Below are 20,589 nucleotides of genomic sequence, written 5' to 3'. Positions count from 1 at the left end.
AAGGAATTAAAATAATATAAGATTTTCTAAGTCCTCAGCCTGTGTGATCTAACTATGTCAATCATATAGACATGTTCAAAAAGATTTTCTAAGACAGCAAAGTCAATAAGACATCTCTGGTAAGTCCTGTTTGACCTTTCCGGGGGCAATGTACCCAGCTCCTGCTGTGTGACCCCTCCCCAGGAGACATATCCAGCCTTGCTTTGCCCATCGCTTTGGGCCACGCTCTAACAGCTTTTCACAAATGTGTTCCTGCTGCTAGAAATAGCCCTCTAGGGCAGGATGAGAAGAGCATCAGCTCCAGTCAGAGCTACAAGCTGAGCACAAAAAGCAGCTCAAACCATTTCCTCCAGCTCCTGGGTTTTCCTTTGAGAACGTGCCATCCACAAACGGATCTAATCACGAATCAGCCCAAACTTGCTGAAGCAGAGAAATTTGTCTAGGAGCAGAAAACACAAACCCATCTGAAAGCCTGTGAAGATGTAACTGTGCCATATTACATGGAATTGTGATGTGGGATTTTTTTGGGGAGTTGGTAAAGCTCTTCAGACCCCAATGAGCTTTGGACCTGATGAGATCACAGATGCTTCATACATCTCCTGAAAATATGACAAAATAACCATTAAGGAAAACACTCCTAATTGAAAGCTGCACCTGTATACAGTAAAATATACATATACATGGTTCTCCAACCCATGCAAATAGAAAATCCACTGAGATTCACTGCATGTACAGACCCTGATCACCAGACCCTTCATGTGTGGGAACATGTTTTTACACACCACACAGACTTCAGAGGGCCAAGTCGTGCAGGTTTGAGGTAGTGCCCCATCAATGCTGGTGTGAACAAGTCAAAGGCAGCAAATAACATTTTGAGGCCAGCTTTCAGGCATCCCAGGCTGAATCGAAATGCCTGAATTGTCTCATCTCACATTTTCACTGTTGTCAGCCTCCAGCCTCCAGAGCAGAGCCATCAGAGTGACTCTGGTGCAAAAGCAGAGCGATAGCCAAGTCCCCAGGCCCCCCACGCACACACTATCGGAGGGAACTGGTACCAGGCTCTGCTGTGTAAACAACCAGGGCAAAGGAGAAGGAGGTGGTGGTGGGGTTAAATATCTGCTCTTTTTTACGAGACCACCTACAAAATGTTGCAAAGACCCTGCAACAAAAATAATCTGCCATGATTCCAGTGTTAGGCAAAATATAAACAATTTAAGTGCTCTGTTAAAAAGAACATCTGGGTAGTTGCGAGCTGCACAGATGTTTTCACAAGTTGTTTTTTAAGGAAAAATAACCCTGCTAAGTTTTCTGCCTCTTCCATCTTGTCTTTCTCGACTGTGTTTATCAAGCCAATATATAAACACATTAAAAAACCTTTAGAGGGCCAGCTCATGCCGTATTATTAATTTGGAATTGACTGAGGTTTGACAGCTGGCTTCAGTTTGACCCCTGGTTCTTTTAAGTCACTCCACACAAATAATTAACCAGTTGGTGTGTTGACTGGATTTAACATGCATAAATATATACACACACATAGACACACACATATATGTATACACACACACACACACATATGGATGAAGCAGTTTGCTGGAAATGACCATCAAAATTTGCACTAGGATCACACAGGCTGGCCTGGGGCCCTGCCTGGGCAGCCAGAAGAGTGGTCACAGTTTTGGGAGTCCTTGAGGAAGGCAGGTACTGGATAGAAGAATCACTAGGCAAGGAAGGTTTATTGCTCAGGGAAGTAAAAGGGGTATACTGCTCAAGGCAGTTTTTAATTTAGCATCAAGCTCCTGCAGAATGGAAAGAAGTTAGGTTTCTTAGATTAAAAAAGTACAATTAGAATTTTTAGAAAATAATTTGTTTTTTCTTAATTCTGTAAAAAAAAAAAAAACCCAAACAACCAGCTGTGGTTTTATTTTAAATATAAAAAGTAAATTAGAAAGGCTAATTGGAGGAGCAAATTTACCTATTCCTTGAAATACATGAGAAAATAAATCTGCCCACTGGGTCATTAGGAAGCAGAGCAATTCAACAAAATCTTACAGCAGAATAGGTATTTGAGCCCTTTAAATGCTGGTCTTTTCCAGAGAAGGGGCTGAAGATGCTAACTGCACTCAGCTAATAAAAAATAATGCACCAGAAGAACCTGAGGTGTTGAAAGAGGAGATGCTGAAACAAATTAATAAACTCAGTATTGTGTGTCACTGGGCCCAGATGGTAAACACCAGCAAGAACTGAGTGAAGAGCTGGAAACCTCACAAAGCCCTGCCCTTCACTAAACCCAGTTTGTGTCTTGGAGGACTGGCGAGCAGTGGAGGCTGTGCCCATGTCCTCAAGCCAGCCCATACCTCCAAGCGGGGAAGGTCTGGCCCAGTGGGCTCTACCTCAGACTGGCTTATCTGGTTGGGTGCAGCTGGGTCTGCTGCTAGAAGACCAAGATTTTCCACCCTGATCACTGAGCCAGCCAGCAGCATGGCAGCCAGGGACGGTCAAAAAGCTGCTCACAGACAGTGTAGGGTCAGAGTCAGAGTCACGGTCTCATTGGCCCCACCATTTCACCAGCAGAGGGAGGGAAAACAGGGAATTACCCTTGCCAAGCCAGAGGTGCAGTCAAGACCTCAGGGTTGGTGGCTGTATTGGGCACAGGTTGATACCACCAGGGACATGGTCACATCCACGGGATAATGGGACCCCAAACAAATGTGAAAATGCCTGGCAGTGACACTGACCAGACTGAGAGATGGGAAAATCAAGAAAAGACTTAAAAAATACAAATATGAAAAGCATTTGAGATGCTTTACGGTGTTTCACTACTGGTGATGCAAAAGTGCTACCAGAAACATTATCAAGAGGTTCTTCTCTTTTGTTTAATGGGGATTTGTATTAACGGATCATAGAATGTCCTGAGTTGGAAGGGATGCATAAGGATCACTTAGTCCAACCCCTGGCTCTGCACAGCATCATCCCAAGAGTCACACCAAATGCTTGAGAGTATTGCTCAAATTGTTTTTGAACTCTGTTGGGTTGGTGCTGTGACCACTTCCCTGGAGAGCCTTTTCTAGTGCCCTGCTACACTCTGAGAGAAGAACCTTTCCCTGATATCCAACCTAAACCTCCCCTGATACACCATCATGCTATTCTCTAAGGTCCTCTCCCGGGTCACCAGAATTTTCTGGTTTTTTCTTTTTATAGTACTGTTTCAAAAAACAAAGAGTGATCAGACCATCACTGTTGTGCCTGTCTGATGAGACCTGGGAGGTAGTGTGGAAGAAGAAGGAAAGGCGTGCAGGATTATGAATAGTGAAACTTGGAAAAATTCAACAAGCAAACTTGCAATAATCAAGACAGCCGCTAGCTGTTCCATACATTATCTCTCTGCTCTTCCTTGGCTGACAGCTTTCTAGGATATCAGCTTAGTGAGGATTTTTACCTGCCCCCAGGGAGGGGAGAGGCCTCTGCTGTGTGGCCAACTTAAATAAATCTGATTTTGTACCTGTGCTGGACACTGACTTATTTGGGATGTAAAATGGTACTTCTGGAGAATCAAGGCATTAAAATAAGCATATAAATAAATAAATAATAATGTTTAATATACACAGTGTAAATACAATATTTTTTTTTACAGCCCCAGCCTGCCTTTCCACATGACCAGAAGGTACGCTTTGAGCTTGGATCTGTTACGGTCTAAATGAGGCAGCAACAGCCATTAAGCCATCAACATGTCCTTGTTACAAGATGGATCTTGAATTCCCTGCTTCTCTGGGTGACCAGTGCCATGGGGAAACTCTTGCTGTGCAGAAGTGCTGCATCCCCGGCCAGCTTTCTACATTTCACCAAATGACTCCTAAGCACTGCAGGGTGCAACTTCCAGCCCCCCGTTTTGCTGTGGCTGGCCAGAGACAAGAGGAACATGGGACCATAAAGCTTAATCTGCCAAGGCCAGGTAGCTCTCAGGTCCTTGCTGGGCAAAGCCCCAGCTGCTGGCAGTGGTGTGATGGCAGTGATCAGCCACAGCCTGGGAGGATGCAGAGTGGAGCAGGAGGGGCAGAGCCAGGAGGCGTGGGAGGGGGCAATGCCTGTGCCTGAGCCCCCAGCGACCATGGGAATGTGTCCCCCATTGGGTGTTGCACAACCAGGCTGTGCCTGTTGTGTTCTCGCCATGGACACCTGGAACAGAAGATGAAGTGGGACATGGACAGGAACCTCCTTGATGGAACCTTCCCAGCATAAGTTATGTTGAAACACAGCCCTCAAAAAAGCCCCTTGTTGTTTTATGCCACAGAGTGCCTGAGGCCTGAGGACTTCACTCCTGCCTGCTGGGCAGGAGAAGGTAAAGAAAGCCCCAAAACTGCTTTGCTGCCCTTTGATAAACAATTTGTCAGAGCAGCAAGGAACCTCTAAAACCTGGGTGTTTCTCTCCTGCTACTTCTCCTATCTCAAAATGCCGGTGCAATCACAGTGAATTAGAGATTGCAGGACATTCCTTAACTCTGCATCATGGCCTAGTGACAAAGGGATTTGCCCATCTGTACCAGTCTTCTGATATTTTAAAAAGTCACTCCTCCCAAAGGAGCAAGCAAGAATCAATTCAATTTGGAATCTGAAAAGAAAAATACCCCTTTCACTTTTGCAATTTAGACAAAGGAAGAAAATATTGAATTCTGCTTTGCTGACTGTAGCAGGGAAAAGAACTATCTCAATCTTTTTCTCCCCTTTGTTATTTTATTCTGAGGTGGGTTATGCAGTTTTGCAGTTACCCTGGTGCAAAGCAAAGCAGGATCAGAGGCTAAACCAGTAAGATTTATTTATGGTCGTGAAGATCATTTATCCCCAAAGATATTGGGACCTTTGGTTGGCTGAGACCCTGAGACCTATGGCCCTCCTGGCTGTTTCAGACCATATTCACTGTCTCTCCAGTCACATCTTTCAGTAAACTCTCAAAAATTCCATGACAAATTTAAAGAAATCCACACAATTTGATTGGGTTTCATCAGGCATCTTGGACTTGTCGTGTGAATGTTCAAAGAAGTCACTGAATAAACCAAATCTCCTTGTTAGGTTCGCACATTTTATGTGGCTGGGTTTGCTTGCATTCATCTTTTCTATCAGCCTTGTGTAGAGAGGTCAGGTCTTAGCATCACTGATCATGGACAGTTACATTCCTCTTGCAGTACCTGGATGGATTCAGTTCAGTTTAATTTTGCACCAGGGACAGGGATGGGGACTTTGCAGAAACCCCTCTGAACTGAGTTCTGAGGTTTTGGATCTGGCAATTGAGGGACAGATCTACCCAAGTGCATCCAATGGAGCGATACCTTTTCCACCTGAGGGATCACGGTGTGCTTGGTCTGGGCCACATGCTGTAATGATGGGTGATGATTTCTTCCTTTCTGCCCCCCAGCTTTAGGGTTTCTCCAACCAGCCTGTGAATTTCTGTGTCCTGGGGCCTGTGGGAAGATGCAAAGAAATGTATTTCTCTCTTTAAATTGCAACCATCTACAGAAAGGGACTGTGCAATTGTTTGTGCCATGCCGAGTACAAAAATGGCCCAGAGCTGAGGGCTGGTGCTGGGGGCTGCTGCCACCACAGGAACAACAACTGGTGGCAGCAAACAATAGCCTTTGTCTGCTAACAACAGTTTGTGATGGGGCAAGCAGCTCGGCTTCTTGTCTCACTTTCATTTGAGGAACAGAGTGCAAAAGACATCCTTTTAAGGGAAGTACAAAATAACTTGGGAGATAAAGTCATTCAAAATGCTCAGTGTTGCTCCCTCATTCTACCTTTTAATGGTGTAAGTTGACTGGTGGGAAAACCTGATTCCCACTAGAGCCCTCAGCTTATTACTTTTAGGCAGCTCTGTCCTCCACCTCCCAAAAAGTAGGCACCTCTTCTAGCCTGGAGCATGTCCCCGAACCAATTTGTAGCTTGGCTCAAGGTGAATTCTTCAGGTAATTTTGCCAGTGCAGTAGGCTCTCAGGCCACCAGCTGTGGATGTGTTGGAATATTCATGGGAGGTGACAGAAACTTTGCTAAAAATCCTCTTTAAAATCCATTTGCACTCCCAAGTCTGTGAGACATCATGGCTCTGACCTCAGGGAGGCTGCATGATGGGTGAGATGGGAGGCAATAACTAACAGAGGAGAAAGGTGACATTTGCACTAATGTCCTACCAGTGCTAATTTGGGCAATGCCAGAGCCCTCTGGTAGCACAGTTACACGATTTGCATAATAATGTGTCTGCTCCCTACTCCCACCAGAATCGTTTATTGCCTAATTGGGTGTAGCAAAAATGGAGGCATCAGCATGTCGCATCGTTAGTCTTCCAGCCACTTACTCCCTGTGGTGCCAGTCACAGCCCCCACTGTCCTGCAAGGACAAAACACCAGTGTGAAAATGTTCCATGCAAGGGATTCAAGCCAATCCATTCAGAGTGACTGGGGCTCAGTGGAAGGGGGTAAACAAGAGAGCAACCTGAATCTTTGCTCAAAACTCATCCCTGATATCAGGTTTGATTCCTCCTCTCTTTTTTATACAGCTTGTGCTCACTTTGCTTCTTCTACACCCCTTGTGGGGTTAACTAGATGGTCACTAGGAAATAGAAGAGAGTTTCTCTAACAAGCTTCTTGCCTGCTCTTCTCACTCTGTTTTCCTGAGTATGGGGAGACAGACAGCTTCCCTCATAAGCAGACCTCCGAAAGCTAGGAGTCAGTTCAGATCCTGGTTGTGCCCAGTACTTTCTCTACAGCCTTAAGAAGTCCTTTAAGCCCATCTCTAACCCATGGAAGCTGCAATGTTTTACCACGTTCCTTCTAACAAAGAGCCATGAAATCTACAGATGGAAGCTGCTGGGGATGTATAAATTTGAGGTCAGTCCAGCCCTAGACTGGGGGAAAGCTTGTGATCGGCTTCTCCAAACAGAAAGTAATCCACACTATTGTTTTTTTGGATTCATCTTTCTTTTTAAAACACAACCACAAAACTTCATGTGAATTTGAACCTAATCCTCAAAAGCCCCCATGTTTGCACAGCTGAGAAGAGACCCCACTGAAGATTAGTGGCGTGTTTCAGGCGGATGACAAGCACTGACCAGGGGCTTGTCTCACCCGTGAAAAACACCTGCTCCTTTGAGGTTACCCTGCCTGCTGTGAGAAGAGGGGTAGGCAGCAACTCCAACTGGAAAAGCACAAGTCAGGAAAGCTTTTTTCTGCTCTTGTAGCTGATTTTCACATGCGTTGTATATTACAAAGGATATGAGTTTGGTGTTTTCTTGTTCCTGATATGAAGTGAAATTTTTATGTGTTATTTTTATTGGACTCAGCAGATCCCCAGTTTTCAGCCAGGGTCCTGTTGTGTTAGTCACAGTACAAGGCAGGGCTCAAGAGCTTATTGTGACTGCAGGAGGAATGAAGGAAGGATACCACTTTGATTTCAGCATGGGTTTTAATGCCCTGCTAAGGAGCTCCGTTATGATTTGTAGCTGGGAAAGCCTTGAGGCTTGGCCCAACTAAAAGGAGACGTAGTCTCACGCAGTCCAGGGACTGTTTTCCATGATATTTTCAGAAGGTGTCATGTCAAAGAAAAGCAGCAACTTCAGGCAGTGCCTGACAACAGCTCTGGGGCAAAGATGTGCTAAAAGAGACAGGTCAGAGCTCTTACATTATTAAAACCATCTTTTGCTGCTGTAACTTCAGAAACCACCTGCTCTCATGAACTGGGGCCCTTTGCATGCTCACTGCCCCGTGGGCTTTGGGGTTTAGAGGCTGTGAAGGCTGTGCTGCTGGGACAGCAGGGTTTGCCCACAGGGACTGTGAGAAATAAAGAAGTGGGATAACTCTGTTGTTTGAGCTAAGAGAGGCGGGAACACTCCCTAATGCTCAAAAAAAAAAGGAAAAAAGTTTCAGCTGCTCTTTTCAGTGATAAGCCCTTGCTGTTTACTTCAGCAGGAAATACCTGCAAAGTGCTTGAGAGGGCAGGTGACTGTCGTGGCTGCCAAACAGGACCAGGGGTTTAAGGAACCTGCTTGGGAGGGAGTCTTTTTTTTTTTTTTTTTTTTTTTTTTTTTTTTTTTCCCGTTTTTTTTTTTTTCACGTACTGTTTCTTGCTTTTATTTTGGGGATTCAGAGAGTTTAGTCACTGGCTGTTACTGCTGTGATCTGTGATCAGCTGGTGCATCTCCAGTCTCCTGGGGAAGGATTTCTAATGAGGATGGAATCCCCAGGGCTACAATGTGAAACAGAGACTGTTGTAGCACAGAAGAGTAGATAAGATCAATAGGAAATGCAGATTTGCAACATGTTGGAAATATGACAGATTCAACACATGCCCTGGGGAAAAGATTTTTAACTCTTTTAAAGGAGTGGCAGAAAGACTACATCTCATATAAATATATATATTCATATATGTAGGTATGTGCACAGGAGTAAGAAGGAATCTGCCACCTCACCTCTAAAATATTTGCTGAGGATTGTGGAAATCTTTATTAGGTTGGTCCAACTAAATCAACTTTGTTTTACTGCAGAAGACTTACTGGTGCCAACCCCACCCAAAAAAAGCCATGATAAGGAGTGGGAAACTGTTCACAGCAGAGCACTGCTGCAGAACCCACCACAGGCAGCATGGCAGCTCTCTGCAGGGCTGCATCCCAGCTCCATCCCTGGGCCAGCTGCAGCTGTTGTGGCTCCCAGGGGCTGCTGGATCAGCCAGAGAAAAGCATTTGGGTCTTCCCTGTCACTTTTACTTCCCAGCATATTACAAAGTGCTTTGTAAGCCAGAAGTTGTAGGGTGAAATAGCAAAGTATGAACAAGAAGTGAGGTGCAAGTTTTTATCAGCCAGGATAAATGATTGCTGAAAGCATTCACTGAAGGATGCTGTAAAGCTGCCACCTGTAAAATTCAGATCAGTAGATCTAAATCACCCCTAAAATTCAGCCGCACATTACTCAAGCTGGTGGAGAAAAACTGAAGTGAAAATCCTGTTGTACAGAAATGGACTGACTATGTCATTGTGGTAGTCTCTCCTGGGCTGTTAGATCTGAGGTCTAATGTTATAATGTACCAGAAACACCATGAGGAGTAATTCAGGTGTGGGCCTCTTACCACGTGGTGTATCAGCATCTGCTTTCTGGCTGCCTGCTGTGTTAGAGGTGCAAGAAACACCACTACTTGGTCTACTTGAAATGTATTTAAAGTCATGTTCATGCACTTTGTCACCTTCTGCAATGAGTTCATTCCTGCTGGAAGGGAAGCTGCATTCTGCCCAAATGCTGAATGCAAGAAATAACTGTTACCCATAAATCCCTCATTAGAAAGGTGTCCCCTTCTCACCAGAGCCCTATAGGAGGGATTCCTGAGGTTCTCTAAACTCCCACCTGACTGTAGTTCCAGCCCATTGCCATGTGCATGAGAAGGGGTGATTATCAGTTTGGAGATAGTCCTCTGGGAAACCTGTTTCAGGGAAAGTCACTGTCATTGACTTTGACTCACTGAGATCAGAGCATGCCCCTGCAGAAGTGCTGGGTTTGGTATGAGGTGGGTGGAGCAAATGACTTTGCATCTTGCCCTGATGTGAGCTGCAGATAACCTTGTACATCCCAAAGCAGGTGACCATCTTTCCACTCCCTCATTGAGTGGGAACCTGCACGGTGACACATCCAGTGACCACGCATCGTTGGGTGGAGAGCCCATACTGCCCTCACTCTAGCTGAAGTCAGAGTGTTAGCCTGGATAACCCAGTGGGAAGGATATGAACTGTACATCACAGCCACCTTTGCCTGCAAGGAAAGGTTGGAACAGCTCAGCTCTATCAGGAGCCCAACCCCCTTCAGTGTTTGGTTTGGGGTTGGAAAGGTTGGTTCTGCAATTAACAGCAGCTGACGTAATTTTCATGATTAAGTTATTACTAGCAAGGGAAATAATGACTTGTCCTGTAACGCACATAACCAGCTCCAGCATGGGGAGAAGTGCTGCCAGCTCGCCTGGCCTGGCTCTCTGCTCCCGGAACTGAAACCAGCATTCCCGGCAATGCTGGGCTCCTCTTCGGCTCCCAGCCAGCCACCCGAGCAGGGCGCTCACACTTGGCAAGCGCTCTACAAGTCTGTCACATTTCCTAGCGGGAGCTGCAGGGATGTGTCCTGCAGCTCTGCAAGTCGAATACTAACTGCATCAGACAGTGCATTTGTAGCTAAAAATACCACTGAGCAATTTGCTTGAGAAAGAGCCTGTTCTCCCTGGCTGGCAGCCAGGCGACTTTGCCTATATCACCGCAGCTAATCACCACAGCTCAAGCTGTCGTGTGCAGTCCTTATGTAAAACCATTTCTGTGAGCAGAGCATTATAACATTTCTGGCAGAGTTTACATTCCTGAAAAATGGAAGCTCTGGATGCTGAATCCTGGCACAGTGAAACACATTCCTTCATCGAGATGATGAAAATGTGACCACCAGCCCAGCTTTACACATTTATGGTGCAATCTCATACTGCAATCTCTGCTCTTTGAGAATGTCTGTGACTAAATTACAATACCTGGCACTTTGGCAGAACTTTCTATCCTGGAATTTCAAAGCACCTCAATTAAGCTTCCTAACACAGCTGAGAAGCAGAACCAGAAATACACTCTCTCAGTTAATCATTAAAGAGTTTGGAGAACTCCATATATAGAGGTTCAAAATGACATTTTGTGGATATAATACATGATCTTGATAATACAGGTAGAAACAATCTTATTCACTGCTGAGCAAAGACCCAACATTAAAACAAATGGGAGTCTGCCTTCTACAACCCCACTGTTTCCCACCTCTCCAAAGCAATGGAACTGTAGCTGCATAAGCACCTAAGAAGAATGAGGGAAAATTTGCTACTTATATCACCTTTCAGGCACAGAGAGAGAGAGAGAGAGTGCTTTTTACCTGTTTTTTTTTTTAAATCTGTTGTTTACCTGGAAGCCACCTCCCACTGACTGTTGTTCCCCTGTTCTTCCATACCTGCCTGGCCCAGCAAGGGTGGGCAGTGCTGGGGCAAGAGAGAGTAGCCCTAGAAAGCTGGATGGCCCAATCTCCTTTGAGACTTTCTGACTCTCAGAAGATTTCAGCTAATGTGTGAAGGCAAAGAAGACAGGGCAGATTGTATTGCCAGTGCAGGGCTGTCAGCTTTCATCACAAGTTGTAGCCCATTTTCCTCCAAGGTCTGTTTTTACCAGGGAGTGGTAAAAACACTCCTTACTTGTAGAAACAGCAGCACAGATCTAACTCACCCTAAAAGATAAGAAGTATGGAAATCACACATTCCTGATACCTCCAAGACCAGAAAGGCAATTGAAAGGACACCTTACTGTGTGTTTTTCAAGCTGGTCTCGTGATGGTTTAGGAGTGACTTATGTTGCTTTAAATACATGGCATTGACAGTCCAACTTTCATTATTGAGATGAAGGCAGATTTAATGTACAAATTGATTCACGGATGCACTGAAACTATTTTTCTTTATCTTGACCTCAGTCCCTATGCAGATATAAATCCCTAGCTGTGAATCTATGGTACTTAATGATGGTACTTAATGTTCTTCCTAATTGGGCTGGAGCTGATAAGAGCAGCAGCATCCAGGATGCAGTGGTTTGCATTTGTCTCAAGAAAAAATACCAGTATGGGAAGCAGTGAGCTGAGGGACTGGGTAAGTGTACTCTTGGTGGAGTGAGTTAATGTTTGATGGACAGGTGATGGAGTAGGCTAATATTTGAACATCTGGAGATTTAACTTCAAACACCCGCTGGGATTTGAGTCTGCTCTGATCTGTTATGGCCATTTGCCATGTCAAAGGATTTCTACACAACTAAGCAGACTCCAGTCAGGCTGCCAGTCTCTCTAGCCATCCCCACCTGGCTTGTAGAGGGCAGTGTGTACCTGGTGACCTCACAGTCCTGTCCCAAACCCTAGGAGATTGTCCCAGGGCTGCTGTGATAGAAAATGTGACAGTGAATTGACTCCAACATGTGAGAAAGGGGCAGATCCAGCAATGCTGGGAATGAGCTGGGGGCCCTGGAGGTTCTGCTTCAGTGCCCTATTTCTAAAGTATTGGGTTTCTCTGGTCTGAGAAGGTAGGTTGAAATAACAGTTCAGATGCATCTTCCAAGGAAGGAATTAGCAGAGCTGCATGGGGAAGCCTGCAAAGTGCTAGGCAGTTTTGCTTGGAGCAGAAAGGATTTTGGGATGGCAGTAATCTATTTGTTTTTCGAGGAAAAAAAGAGATGGTTTTATAGAAAAATTTATAGGTGTACAATGTTTCTCCCTGAATTTGCATTTGTTTGATCTATATTTCTTGGCTTCAGCACAACGCCAGTCTAGCTTATTCCACTTTCTGCACTCCATCTCTCTAGGTTTGATGAGCTCCAGTCAGAATCAGCAACCAAAGCTCCAGCTCACAGATATCTGTTTTCTCAGCCCAAATTATCACAAAAACAGGGACATGCCTTCCAGGCTTTGGCCTCTTTTGGCCAATTTGTACTAGGAGAGCACACCAGCTCACCAGCTCTTTACTTTTTGTATGGAGAGAGCCCCAGGACGTGCAGAGGTTTACTGGAGGGGCCTCTAGTGCAGCTTTCAGCAGGGAATACTGATGGAAAAGAGTCCCTAAAAAAAACCTAATGGGGGGCAGTTTGCACTGGGGTAAAAAGGATGGGGTTGGGTTTTTTTCTGTTTTTATGGTGATGCTGCACTTAAATGTAGCTTACTTAAAGAGCAGCATGTGACCCATGTGTACCTTGTCACATCTGATAGATCTCATGTGAAAAGCTGAAAGCTCTCAATAGCAGCTGGGCCCCAGGGACCATCACAAGGCTGAGCTGCATGAATTAAATGACCAAGAGCAAAGCTCACAACTCCTTTGACAAAGCCAGAACTCTGCCAAGAGTGTGGGGCTGCCACAATCCTCTCCTCTTTCAGCACCCATGGGACCAGAATCTCCCAATATAACTCTCAATGCTCCAGCAGCTCCAGAGAAGCTACAATAGTTTAAACCAACACTGTGTCTGGCCCTTTGTCTTAAATCTTCCACCCAGACTTGATTTTACAGACTGTCCGGGTTGTGACAGAGTCCTCATCTATCACAGTCAGGTTACTTCCCTCCTATCCTAAATCAAGCAAGCCAAACTGAGTGCAGGTCCTTTGTGGAAGGCTTTCTTGGCTGTTTTTCCCGTCTTCCCTCCCTAATTGTTCATTAATGTACGTAAATGATTTAACCAAATAGAGGCTAGAGTTTCCCGTAGGAAGGGAAGTTTGTTGGAGGAGGGGACAATCCACAGATGGATTTACCTATATCAGATTCTGGGTAAATATTTATTCTCCTTTCCCTTTTGTGCACCCTTCTCAGCCACAGGAACAATGACAGATCCTTGCCAGCCACAGGGCAGCAGGGAAATATTATTACTCCCATTTTACAAGTACACAAGTAGGGCAAAGGTGACTTAATCTCAATCTTGGGAAAGTCAGTGGTGCTTTTACCACTGGTTCTGGGGAACTTTGAACAGGAGCAGCTGGAGTGAGCAGCTGGAGTAAACAGCCAGCGCCAGCCTGGCGGTGGGCAGGAGCTGAGCTCTGGGGCCGCACCACCCGGCATCCCAGGGAGTGCCACCGTCCTACCTCAGAGGGCTCAACCACCCATGACCTGAGTCCTGGTTCCTCTCTGGAGACTGACTTCAGCACCTCTGCCTTACCTTGTGGAGGGGCTGGGAAGTTTCATTAATTCCCATTTGTAAAGCAGATTTAGAGTGCTGCTTCCAATGAATTCTTTGCAGCAAGAGCTGTGGCATTTAGCAAGATGAAGAGAGTGGAACACTCCCATGCCTTTTTTTTTTCTGGCCTTTTTTCTGGATATTTTTGCAATAGGGAAAAATTAATGTTAGATTTTATTACAACACAACAGACTACAGCCATCCTTATTTCCCGGAATACTAACAGTCATAATGCATTACGTTAGGTTAGTCAGTAGTTTTCACTAATCCGCAAGACATGCACTGTTGACCTCTGAGGTAATTTTGGATCATGCTCAAGCCAAATAAAGGCAGATTTGTGGTTGCAGGTGAGAGATCCTCTAAAAAACCATAAATGTAACCACAACGTCCTCTGGTTTGATCTGAACTCAGCCTGGCCTTCATCGGTTTTTCTGGTGCTAGTCCAGAAGTAAGACAGATTAATGATTTAAAGGCATTACACTAGGATATGATGTAACTCAGCACAGAGTGCTGGCCTTGGGAAGATAGTTTGCAGTAAGTACCCAAGACAGCAAACCATGAACCATCCCTCCTGAATGACATCTTGCTCCTTGGAGGATGTAACAGGCTTGACTGGAATAATTCATGGCATGAATGTGTCCAGTGATTACAGGGGCAGCGGAATGTGCCCTTCTACAGGGCAGAAAATGCCCATGTGAAATGTTACACCTCATCTTCTGCCTCCTGAATGGGCAGAATAATGGTCTGTCTTTGGTAGATGATAAAAAAGGTCAAGGGAGAGAGAGGTGAGCCTGTGAGAGTGGCAGCAGTGCCCATGCCCGTGCCGTGCCGTGGAATGCTGCATACCCAGAGAGCAGCTTGAAGCTCAGGCATCACTGACCCTATGGCCTGGGCTCTGTGCAGCATCCTCTGTCATCTCCGCAGTCCCTGCTCTTTGGGTTCATTATATATATATACCAGGAGTCCACTTACCCACACTGTAATCCCTTCCCTGATTAAGGTCTGAACCCCTGTGCTAATCCTGAACCTTTAGAGAAAATATTCCCCAGCCTGTTATGACTACAGGCCTGCCTGAACTCTAATAAATCAGTGAGGCTCCAGTGGAGTAACACAAAGCTTGAGGGAATGCTGGGTGGGTAAATGTATATAAAAGGGAATGGCAGTCCTGATCTTCCTTTAGCAGCCATTAATTATGGCCAGAGATGGGAATAGGAAACAGCAGTCATTCTGGGATACTGCTGTTTGCAACTCAGTCAGGGGTAGGCTGAAACCTGAAGACAGAGAGGAGAGAGCACTGTGTGGTGGACTGGAGAGATACATGAAGCTTAAAAACAACCTCCCCTTGAAATTAAGGGTTAATGCTTTGCCAGTTTAAGCATTTGGTCTATGAAGTGATATTAGTATGGTGAGGCATAAGCCCCATCATTGTACAGGAGATTCACAGGGAGAGAACACATAGGGGGACATCAGTAAACGGTGCCAGCCCTGAAGGGCAAAAGATTGGCACCATCCAGGCAGCACCTCACCTGCTCCACTAGTAGAGGCATTGGGTTAAACAGCAGTCAGCAGGGACTTTGTTATGGAAAACAGGTTTCCTGGCACTGCAGCTGGGGCAAGTCATCTGGAGTGGACCAGGGTGCTGAGCAGGGGGCTGTTGGGTCAGGGAGCAGGGAGGCAGTGAGGAGTCTGGCTGTTCTGCAGTTGATTGTGCAAAGAAAAAGCTTGGGAAATCTTGGGAAAGATCTTTTTCTATTTATTAAACAGCTTGCAAGGAAGCTTAGTCAGCGCTTCTATAGCAACACTACACCAGCAAGACTGTGATTGTAATTATTAATAGGGAAGGAGAGGTGAGAAGTGTGGTGGGTTTGAAAATGCCTTGTACAAAACTGCTTTCCAATCAGTGGTCAAACCATAGCCCCTGCTTCATTTAAGCAACAGCTCCTCGTGTATTTCCTCACTCAACAAATAATTTTCTCGTCAATGTGGACTAAGCCGAAGAACCTCACTGCCCAGTGGGAACAAATCAGGAGCACAGGTACAGCCTGTCCTGAGGTCTGGGTGGCAGACGTGCTGTGCCATGATGACTTCTTGGCACACTGCACTCCTGCACCGGGGTCACTGTGCTCCCGCCGGCACTGAAACAAAGCTCTGCAATGGCAGAGGCAGACATCCAGCTCCAAAACCCTGGTGTTACCCTGTGATTACTTTTCCTGACCTTCATTCAGGCTAGCCTCAGAGACTCATCTGGCCACTTTTGTACTGAAAAATTTATTATCAATTCAAGACAACTTGGTACTTTTTCTGGCATGGAGGATTTGGCTCTCCCTCTCTGCTCACTAAATTTTCACACTGGTGCCATTTGGTGTGACTCCGCTATGGCTGGAGTGGTTCCACTGCCTCTGGACCTCCTTCATGACCATTTCTGCATTTGCACAGCATGGAACACCAGAACTGAGTCAGTTGTTTGGGAGAATTTGGAGCCTGAAACCTTCTGAGATCTTCTAGCAGATTTATGCATAAAATATCTCTGGGTTAAGAAGGTGTTAGGCCCTCCCAGAAGGGCTCTCTCTCCCATCTGATTTTTTATGTAAAAACTAGAGGTGCCAAAATCTGCTGAGAGGACTGTAGAGGAATGGCCAGGAAAGATGCTTGCAGCTATCCCTCAGGCTCCAGCACAATGTTTCACAGATGTGCAGTCGTGAGTGCGGTCATAAACATTTTAAGACACACCTGCCAGATAGTTCTGGAGTTTTCTGGTGAGAACAAACCTTCTGTAAATACCAAGGGGGAAAAAAAATCAGGAAGTTCCTCATTTTATGGGTGTATCCAGCAAATTTTCTTTCTCTCTCTGTGGTGAGGACAGACTGTCATCTCCACCCTCTCCAACAAATTCACTAACATTTATTTAGTTATGTAAAGCATGAATTAAGAGAATATAAAAATGTATGTTTCTGTCACAAACATGCTCTTTTTTTCGATGTCTCTTCTTATCACACAAATAGGAGTTAAAACAGACTGCCATGCTCTAATTTGCCCACTTTTAACTCTCATTATGGCTCCCACACACTTTGTTCTGTGAGTTACACTGGATTTTTCTTACGCTCTGTGGTAGGACTGTCAGCATGAGTGGCTCAGCCCGGTGTCCCCCAGCCCCACACACACAGACACACCTCTCATTCATTCCTGCAAGGAGAAAGAGCAGTGAAGGGCTGCCAGTGGGCCATGGGATGGCTCCCATCTCTTTGCAAGTGCCAGCGACCCCATCCCAACAAGGTTCCCACACACCCACTTCACATCTGCACCCTGTGCAAGTCCTGCTCTAATGGCTGTACCCTGGCGCCTCACTTCCCTGGAGCTGTACACTGAACTGTGTGAGTGTTTGGGTCCAGTGACATTGGGTTGTAAGGCAGCAGAGATCTGCCTCTACCAGCTCATCCCCTGGCATAGCTCTCCTTGTCAAAATGTGATGGAGAGAGGGCTCCTTCCCCCAGCATAATCCCCAATAGCTCAGTCCATGCTTTTAATCACAGTGGAGTAACCATCACACGATGGTGGCTGCAGGGAATAGGACTCCTTAATCTTTCTGGGTTTTGGTTTGCTTATCTGTGAAACAGGGACAGTCCCTGCCAGGAGCATCCTCCTGGAGCCCTTCCCCTGGGCAAGCTCACAGTGTGCTGAGGGCCAGCACAGGCCTCAGGGTTGGGGAGCCCATCTGTGGGGATTTAAGCATCACCGAGGTCTTCGGATGACTAAATGTCTTTCGTTACAGCATCAGCAAAAAAGCCCAGAGGCGCTTTAACCACAGCTGAAGTGGCTTACAACCCGCCGGGCAGAGAAATGGGAAAATATAATGTATAATGGGAAATACAAGGTTTGCTGCAGTAGAGCAGTGTAACACTGTAATTAAAAATTGTTTGGTACAGCTACATCAGTTATGGAAGTAAATGAAAAAACTTTTATCTCCCTAACCTATGCTCTTCCTAGAGTTAGTATAGCTACACAGGAAACCATGTGGTGCTGCTGACACAATTTTTCTCCATCAAGGAACAGGTTTGGACTATACTAGAAGGACAATCTGGATTTTATTTGCTTAGAATGGAGCTGTATATTCACTGGGATAGACCAGCCAGTCTTTTTCACCACAGACAAGCTCTAAAACTCCTGGCTCTCACATAGTTAAAGTGAATAACATATAACCTCTCCCTTCTCATGTGCAAGGCCATGCTGCAAGGAGGAGGATGAGGAAAAAAGCGGTTGTGAACTGTTTCCAGCACCAAGCACCCAGTTTGAGGTTAAAGACTTTCCCTTCTACAGTAAACAGCTAGTTTGTTCACCTTTTTACTGTGTCCTGGCAAGTACTTAATGCTCTGTTCTCCAAATGGTGCCCTTCAGGGAGGCTTAGAGATCATCCAGCCTTTGCTGTCAGCCTAACCTGCCGCAGTCCTGCCAGCTGTGCCCATCCAGGCTACAGCTCCCTTCCCAGTGGGGCTTGGGGACCCAAAGAGTGAGTGCCCAGTTGCTCCTCACCTCCTTCTGGGGCAGAGGAGCCAACCCAGGAGGTCCTGCCCCGATGCCCTGGGCCAAGGTGGGCAGAGTGCTTAAGAGAAACACATGTGCCATGCTGGAGGTGCCAAAAGTGGGTCTGCACTCCTGTGGACAGCATCCCCCTGTGCCATCTCCCACCGGTCCACGTGGTCTCACGCAGGGGCTGAAGGCCTTTCAGTCAGTGCCTCTTTCCTGCACCCGGGGTGACCTCGGCGTGGCCTGGTGCCGTGGAGGTGCACACCTCCCAGTGCTCACCCTCACTCAGAGGCAGGCAAGCAGCCCCCACTGTGGCCCTGCTCTGACAAGGAAGCAGCGTCTAGACACAGATTAGGCAAACAGCTAAAGCACAAGACCAGACACTGAAAAAATCAAAAGGGAAAAAGAGCTCCCCAGCTCTGTCCACCACTGATTCCTGTGAGATTTGGGGCAAGGAACTTCTTTAGGTCTTTGTCTTCCTTACCTGTCTAGTATGGGATAATATTTCCCTTTCTGGCAAGGTTATGGTCAGAGCTAATTAGCATTTGAAAAGTGCTTTGAAATGGAAGATGCATTTGGAAAACTGAAGTATTATTACTGTGATTGAGTGAGTGGCTCTCAGGATAGGGAAGCATTTCACTTTTTTCCCCGTGGGTGGAATAGCCTGGATAATACCGGGATTTCTTCAGATTTACTAATTATCTAAGCATCTAATATGTATCAGGTATCTAAAACAGAACTCAGTTTGGATATTTATTCCATTAAATATTGGATTGCAAATTCATGAAATCCAAGCTACATTGTTCGAACAAGTAAATCACATGACACTGGGGCTCTTCCCCTGCTGGCACCAGATCTCCTGGCACAGCTGCTCAAGGATGGGCATTTAAAATCTGTTTTCCATGACTCCTCACACGGGGTTTTAAAATGTACTCCAGTACATTTTGGGGTTTGAAAATGTACTCCAGTACATTTGCCAGTAAAACAACCTCTTGCAAGAGTTTCCAGCAAGCAAAGTGTGGATTCTGAAACACGTACATGTGAAAAAAAAATCAAATTAATGAGCTTTGTTTGCTCAGGCCATGATTCTGCAGGATACTTTAAAGTATTAATTTGTAGTCTCATGATTAATCCCAGTGAAGTGAGTGGAACTCTTTCCAGTCAGAATCAGTCAGATGCTTAAATACCTTGATGAATAGAGCTTCCAATTATTATTTCATGAACTCACATGCTCTTGTCCTGTATTTTAAAGACTTCCTGTGTATTGTCTTCCTCTGGGCTCTAATGTGAATTGAGTCTAGGCTGGAAAAAGACCACCTCTACTATCCATGAAGCACATATTAGTCAATAAAAAATGTGTCACCATTCCAAGAAACCTCCAGTAACTTAAAAAAATATTTAAAAAAAGAAAAGAAAATTATAAGGGACACATTTTCAAAACCTTAGTGTTCTGAGTTGTGGGGTTGGCAGTTCTTAGTTTCATTTCTTTCATTAACTTCTGCTGAAATTATCTGTCCACCTATGCAGCTGTGGCATCACATTCTGAAAATGCACTCCAAAAGAGAGTGGATTTTGCTCTCTTTTGGAAGCAGAGTCAAGTTCCTATGTAGACAGGGGCTGGGATCGATACAAAGCTCACTCATCCTGAGCCCAGCTCATTTTGAATTGGTGGAGTTGAGTGGTACTACCCCAAGTGACTCCTGCATGTATACAAGGCAAATTGTGCATATTTCATGTGAATAAGGATGTGACGCCAGTACCTAGCAGCTCTCGCTTGGAGAGAAGAGTTCAGGTTAAATCAATCTACTAATCCAGACCCAGGAGTTCCTTTCCTTTGACTGAGCCATAAAAAATCAGTCACCAGGCAGTCTTTACAGGATCAACAAGCTCCACCTCATTTCAGAGAGTTATTGAACATGTGATCATCAGGAGATATTCAGACTGGTTACCTAATGCAGGTGGCCTCACTGGGTGGGTGGGTGTCTTTTTGAGCCCTGGGGCAAGGTCCCCACCATAACCAACATGGGTGCTAACACGTTTGCAGCCACCAGCCCTCAGCCCTCAGGCGTCTGTACAACCCACGCCTGTGCGCAGCCGCAATGCGGAAGCCAGCAGTAGGATTTGGCCAGGGCTCTGGACAGGTTAGTGTGGTCTGCAGGTCACTATCCCCTATTTCCATCCCTGAGGTGATTGCAAAGGGACCTTCAAAGGCAAGTCCAGAGGTATGGCTATGCAGCCAAGGGAAGGTGAAAGCCATGGGCACAGTGCCATGGCTACCTGCAGTAGCTGCTGCGCTCATGGGTTAGACCATGGCACAGGTGGTGGGAGACTCCTTATCTGGCTGA

The sequence above is a fragment of the Pyrgilauda ruficollis genome, unplaced genomic scaffold (genome assembly GCF_017590135.1).
Source record: "Pyrgilauda ruficollis isolate IOZ18807 unplaced genomic scaffold, ASM1759013v1 scaffold101, whole genome shotgun sequence".
Classification (NCBI taxonomy): Eukaryota; Metazoa; Chordata; class Aves; order Passeriformes; family Passeridae; genus Pyrgilauda; species Pyrgilauda ruficollis.
Note: the sequence above shows the minus strand (reverse complement) of the source record.